The sequence below is a fragment of the Paramisgurnus dabryanus genome, chromosome 22 (genome assembly GCF_030506205.2).
Source record: "Paramisgurnus dabryanus chromosome 22, PD_genome_1.1, whole genome shotgun sequence".
NCBI classification, from domain to species: Eukaryota; Metazoa; Chordata; class Actinopteri; order Cypriniformes; family Cobitidae; genus Paramisgurnus; species Paramisgurnus dabryanus.
Genome location: NC_133358.1, coordinates 17,582,227 through 17,589,282, shown reverse-complemented (window position 1 = coordinate 17,589,282; position 7,056 = coordinate 17,582,227).

Below are 7,056 nucleotides of genomic sequence, written 5' to 3'. Positions count from 1 at the left end.
ATTAACACGTAATGACATTTAAATGGCAAATTATATTTGTTCCACTGTAGTTGAGGTCAAGAAAAATATTCATGACGCTGTTATAAAACAATATGACAGAGTATTAACACTTAATGACATTTAAATGGCAAATTATATTTTTAGCACTGTAGTTGAGGTCAAGAAAAATATTCATGACGCTGTTATAAAACAATATGACAGAGTATTAACACTTAATGACATTTAAATGGCAAATTATATTTTTAGCACTGTAGTTGAGGTCAAGAAAAATATTCATGGCGCTGTTATAAAACAAAATGACAGAGTATTAACACTTAATGACATTTTAATGACAAATTATATTTGTTCCACTGTAGCTGAGGTCAAGAAAAACATTCATGACGCTGGTATAAAACTATTTGACAGAGTATTAACACGTAATGACATTTAAATGGCAAATTATATTTGTTCCACTGTAGTTGAGGTCAAGAAAAATATTCATGACGCTGTTATAAAACAATATGACAGAGTATTAACACTTAATGACATTTAAATGGCAAATTATATTTTTAGCACTGTAGTTGAGGTCAAGAAAAATATTCATGACGCTGTTATAAAACAATATGACAGAGTATTAACACTTAATGACATTTAAATGGCAAATTATATTTGTACCACTCTAGCTGAGGTCAAGAAAAATATTCATGACGCTGTTATAAAACAATATGACAGAGTATTAACACTTAATGACATTTTAATGACAAATTATATTTGTTCCACTGTAGCTGAGGTCAAGAAAAACATTCATGACGCTGGTATAAAACTATTTGACAGAGTATTAACACGTAATGACATTTTAATGACAAATTATATTTGTACCACTCTAGTTGAGGTCAAGAAAAATATTCATGACGCTGTTATAAAACAATATGACAGAGTATTAACACTTAATGACATTTTAATGACAAATTATATTTGTTCCACTGTAGCTGAGGTCAAGAAAAACATTCATGACGCTGGTATAAAACTATTTGACAGAGTATTAACACGTAATGACATTTTAATGACAAATTATATTTGTACCACTCTAGTTGAGGTCAAGAAAAATATTCATGACGCTGTTATAAAACAATATGACAGAGTATTAACACTTAATGACATTTTAATGACAAATTATATTTGTACCACTCTAGTTGAGGTCAAGAAAAATATTCATGACGCTGTTATAAAACAATATGACAGAGTATTAACACTTAATGACATTTTAATGACAAATTATATTTGTTCCACTGTAGCTGAGGTCAAGAAAAACATTCATGACGCTGGTATAAAACTATTTGAAAGAGTATTAACACGTAATGACATTTTAATGACAAATTATATTTGTTCCACTGTAGCTGAGGTCAAGAAAAATATTCATGACGCTGTTATAAAACAAAATGACAGAGTATTAAATCTTAATGACATTTAAATTGCAAATTATATTTTTAGCACTGTAGTTGAGGTCAAGAAAAATATTCATGGCGCTGTTATAAAACAATATGACAGAGTATTAACACTTAATGACATTTTAATGACAAATTATATTTGTTCCACTGTAGCTGAGGTCAAGAAAAATATTCAAGACGCTGTTATAAAACAAAATGACAGAGTATTAACACTTAATGACATTTTAATGACAAATTATATTTGTTACACTGTAGCTGAGGTCAAGAAAAACATTCATGACGCTGGTATAAAACTATTTGACAGAGTATTAACACGTAATGACATTTAAATGGCAAATTATATTTGTTCCACTGTAGTTGAGGTCAAGAAAAATATTCATGACGCTGTTATAAAACAATATGACAGAGTATTAACACTTAATGACATTTAAATGGCAAATTATATTTTTAGCACTGTAGTTGAGGTCAAGAAAAATATTCATGACGCTGTTATAAAACAATATGACAGAGTATTAACACTTAATGACATTTAAATGGCAAATTATATTTTTAGCACTGTAGTTGAGGTCAAGAAAAATATTCATGGCGCTGTTATAAAACAAAATGACAGAGTATTAACACTTAATGACATTTTAATGACAAATTATATTTGTTCCACTGTAGCTGAGGTCAAGAAAAACATTCATGACGCTGGTATAAAACTATTTGACAGAGTATTAACACGTAATGACATTTAAATGGCAAATTATATTTGTTCCACTGTAGTTGAGGTCAAGAAAAATATTCATGACGCTGTTATAAAACAATATGACAGAGTATTAACACTTAATGACATTTAAATGGCAAATTATATTTTTAGCACTGTAGTTGAGGTCAAGAAAAATATTCATGACGCTGTTATAAAACAATATGACAGAGTATTAACACTTAATGACATTTAAATGGCAAATTATATTTGTACCACTCTAGCTGAGGTCAAGAAAAATATTCATGACGCTGTTATAAAACAATATGACAGAGTATTAACACTTAATGACATTTTAATGACAAATTATATTTGTTCCACTGTAGCTGAGGTCAAGAAAAACATTCATGACGCTGGTATAAAACTATTTGACAGAGTATTAACACGTAATGACATTTTAATGACAAATTATATTTGTACCACTCTAGTTGAGGTCAAGAAAAATATTCATGACGCTGTTATAAAACAATATGACAGAGTATTAACACTTAATGACATTTTAATGACAAATTATATTTGTTCCACTGTAGCTGAGGTCAAGAAAAACATTCATGACGCTGGTATAAAACTATTTGACAGAGTATTAACATGTAATGACATTTTAATGACAAATTATATTTGTACCACTCTAGTTGAGGTCAAGAAAAATATTCATGACGCTGTTATAAAACAATATGACAGAGTATTAACACTTAATGACATTTTAATGACAAATTATATTTGTACCACTCTAGTTGAGGTCAAGAAAAATATTCATGACGCTGTTATAAAACAATATGACAGAGTATTAACACTTAATGACATTTTAATGACAAATTATATTTGTTCCACTGTAGCTGAGGTCAAGAAAAACATTCATGACGCTGGTATAAAACTATTTGAAAGAGTATTAACACGTAATGACATTTTAATGACAAATTATATTTGTTCCACTGTAGCTGAGGTCAAGAAAAATATTCATGACGCTGTTATAAAACAAAATGACAGAGTATTAAATCTTAATGACATTTAAATTGCAAATTATATTTTTAGCACTGTAGTTGAGGTCAAGAAAAATATTCATGGCGCTGTTATAAAACAATATGACAGAGTATTAACACTTAATGACATTTTAATGACAAATTATATTTGTTCCACTGTAGCTGAGGTCAAGAAAAATATTCAAGACGCTGTTATAAAACAATATGACAGAGTATTAACACTTAATGACATTTAAATGGCAAATTATATTTGTTCCACTGTAGTTGAGGTCAAGAAAAATATTCATGACGCTGGTATAAAACTATTTGACAAAGTATAAACACGTAATGACATTTTAATGACAAATTATATTTGTACCACTCTAGTTGAGGTCAAGAAAAATATTCATGACGCTGTTATAAAACAATATGACAGAGTATTAACACTTAATGACATTTTAATGACAAATTATATTTGTACCACTCTAGTTGAGGTCAAGAAAAATATTCATGACGCTGTTATAAAACAATATGACAGAGTATTAACACTTAATGACATTTTAATGACAAATTATATTTGTACCACTCTAGTTGAGGTCAAGAAAAATATTCATGACGCTGTTATAAAACAATATGACAGAGTATTAACACTTAATGACATTTTAATGACAAATTATATTTGTTCCACTGTAGCTGAGGTCAAGAAAAACATTCATGATGCTGGTATAAAACTATTTGACAGAGTATTAACACGTAATGACATTTTAATGACAAATTATATTTGTTCCACTGTAGCTGAGGTCAAGAAAAATATTCATGACGCTGTTATAAAACAATATGACAGAGTATTAACACTTAATGACATTTAAATGGCAAATTATATTTTTAGCACTGTAGTTGAGGTCAAGAAAAATATTCATGGCGCTGTTATAAAACAATATGACAGAGTATTAACACTTAATGACATTTTAATGACAATTATATTTGTTCCACTGTAGCTGAGGTCAAGAAAAATATTCAAGACGCTGTTATAAAACAATATGACAGAGTATTAACACTTAATGACATTTAAAAAGCAAATTATATTTGTTCCACTGTAGTTGAGGTCAAGAAAAATATTCATGACGCTGTTATAAAACAATATGACAGAGTATTAACACTTAATGACATTTTAATGACAAATTATATTTGTTCCACTGTAGCTGAGGTCAAGAAAAACATTCATGACGCTGGTATAAAACTATTTGACAGAGTATTAACACGTAATGACATTTAAATGGCAAATTATATTTGTTCCACTGTAGTTGAGGTCAAGAAAAATATTCATGACGCTGTTATAAAACAATATGACAGAGTATTAACACTTAATGACATTTAAATGGCAAATTATATTTTTAGCACTGTAGTTGAGGTCAAGAAAAATATTCATGACGCTGTTATAAAACAATATGACAGAGTATTAACACTTAATGACATTTAAATGGCAAATTATATTTGTACCACTCTAGTTGAGGTCAAGAAAAATATTCATGACGCTCTTATAAAACAATATGACAGAGTATTAACACTTAATGACATTTTAATGACAAATTATATTTGTTCCACTGTAGCTGAGGTCAAGAAAAATATTCATGACGCTGTTATAAAACAATATGACAGAGTATTAACACTTAATGACATTTAAATGGCAAATTATATTTTTAGCACTGTAGTTGAGGTCAAGAAAAATATTCATGACGCTGTTATAAAACAATATGACAGAGTATTAACACTTAATGACATTTAAATGGCAAATTATATTTGTACCACTCTAGTTGAGGTCAAGAAAAATATTCATGACGCTGTTATAAAACAATATGACAGAGTATTAACACTTAATGACATTTTAATGACAAATTATATTTGTTCCACTGTAGCTGAGGTCAAGAAAAACATTCATGACGCTGGTATAAAACTATTTGACAGAGTATTAACACGTAATGACATTTAAATGGCAAATTATATTTGTTCCACTGTAGTTGAGGTCAAGAAAAATATTCATGACGCTGTTATAAAACAATATGACAGAGTATTAACACTTAATGACATTTAAATGGCAAATTATATTTTTAGCACTGTAGTTGAGGTCAAGAAAAATATTCATGACGCTGTTATAAAACAATATGACAGAGTATTAACACTTAATGACATTTAAATGGCAAATTATATTTGTACCACTCTAGTTGAGGTCAAGAAAAATATTCATGACGCTGTTATAAAACAATATGACAGAGTATTAACACTTAATGACATTTTAATGAAAAATTATATTTGTTCCACTGTAGCTGAGGTCAAGAAAAACATTCATGACGCTGGTATAAAACTATTTGACAGAGTATTAACACGTAATGACATTTTAATGACAAATTATATTTGTACCACTCTAGTTGAGGTCAAGAAAAATATTCATGACGCTGTTATAAAACAATATGACAGAGTATTAACACTTAATGACATTTTAATGACAAATTATATTTGTTCCACTGTAGCTGAGGTCAAGAAAAATATTCATGACGCTGTTATAAAACAATATGACAGAGTATTAACACTTAATGACATTTAAATGGCAAATTATATTTTTAGCACTGTAGTTGAGGTCTAGAAAAATATTCATGACGCTGTTATAAAACAATATGACAGAGTATTAACACTTAATGACATTTAAATGGCAAATTATATTTTTAGCACTGTAGTTGAGGTCAAGAAAAATATTCATGACGCTGTTATAAAACAATATGACAGAGTATTAACACTTAATGACATTTAAATGGCAAATTATATTTGTACCACTCTAGCTGAGGTCAAGAAAAATATTCATGACGCTGTTATAAAACAATATGACAGAGTATTAACACTTAATGACATTTTAATGACAAATTATATTTGTTCCACTGTAGCTGAGGTCAAGAAAAACATTCATGACGCTGGTATAAAACTATTTGACAGAGTATTAACACGTAATGACATTTTAATGACAAATTATATTTGTACCACTCTAGTTGAGGTCAAGAAAAATATTCATGACGCTGTTATAAAACAATATGACAGAGTATTAACACTTAATGACATTTTAATGACAAATTATATTTGTTCCACTGTAGCTGAGGTCAAGAAAAACATTCATGACGCTGGTATAAAACTATTTGACAGAGTATTAACACGTAATGACATTTTAATGACAAATTATATTTGTACCACTCTAGTTGAGGTCAAGAAAAATATTCATGACGCTGTTATAAAACAATATGACAGAGTATTAACACTTAATGACATTTTAATGACAAATTATATTTGTACCACTCTAGTTGAGGTCAAGAAAAATATTCATGACGCTGTTATAAAACAATATGACAGAGTATTAACACTTAATGACATTTTAATGACAAATTATATTTGTTCCACTGTAGCTGAGGTCAAGAAAAACATTCATGACGCTGGTATAAAACTATTTGAAAGAGTATTAACACGTAATGACATTTTAATGACAAATTATATTTGTTCCACTGTAGCTGAGGTCAAGAAAAATATTCATGACGCTGTTATAAAACAAAATGACAGAGTATTAAATCTTAATGACATTTAAATTGCAAATTATATTTTTAGCACTGTAGTTGAGGTCAAGAAAAATATTCATGACGCTGTTATAAAACAATATGACAGAGTATTAACACTTAATGACATTTAAATGGCAAATTATATTTGTACCACTGTAGCTGAGGTCAAGAAAAATATTCATGACGCTGTTATAAAACAATATGACAGAGTATTAACACTTAATGACATTTTAATGACAAATTATATTTGTTCCACTGTAGCTGAGGTCAAGAAAAACATTCATGACGCTGGTATAAAACTATTTGACAGAGTATTAACACGTAATGACATT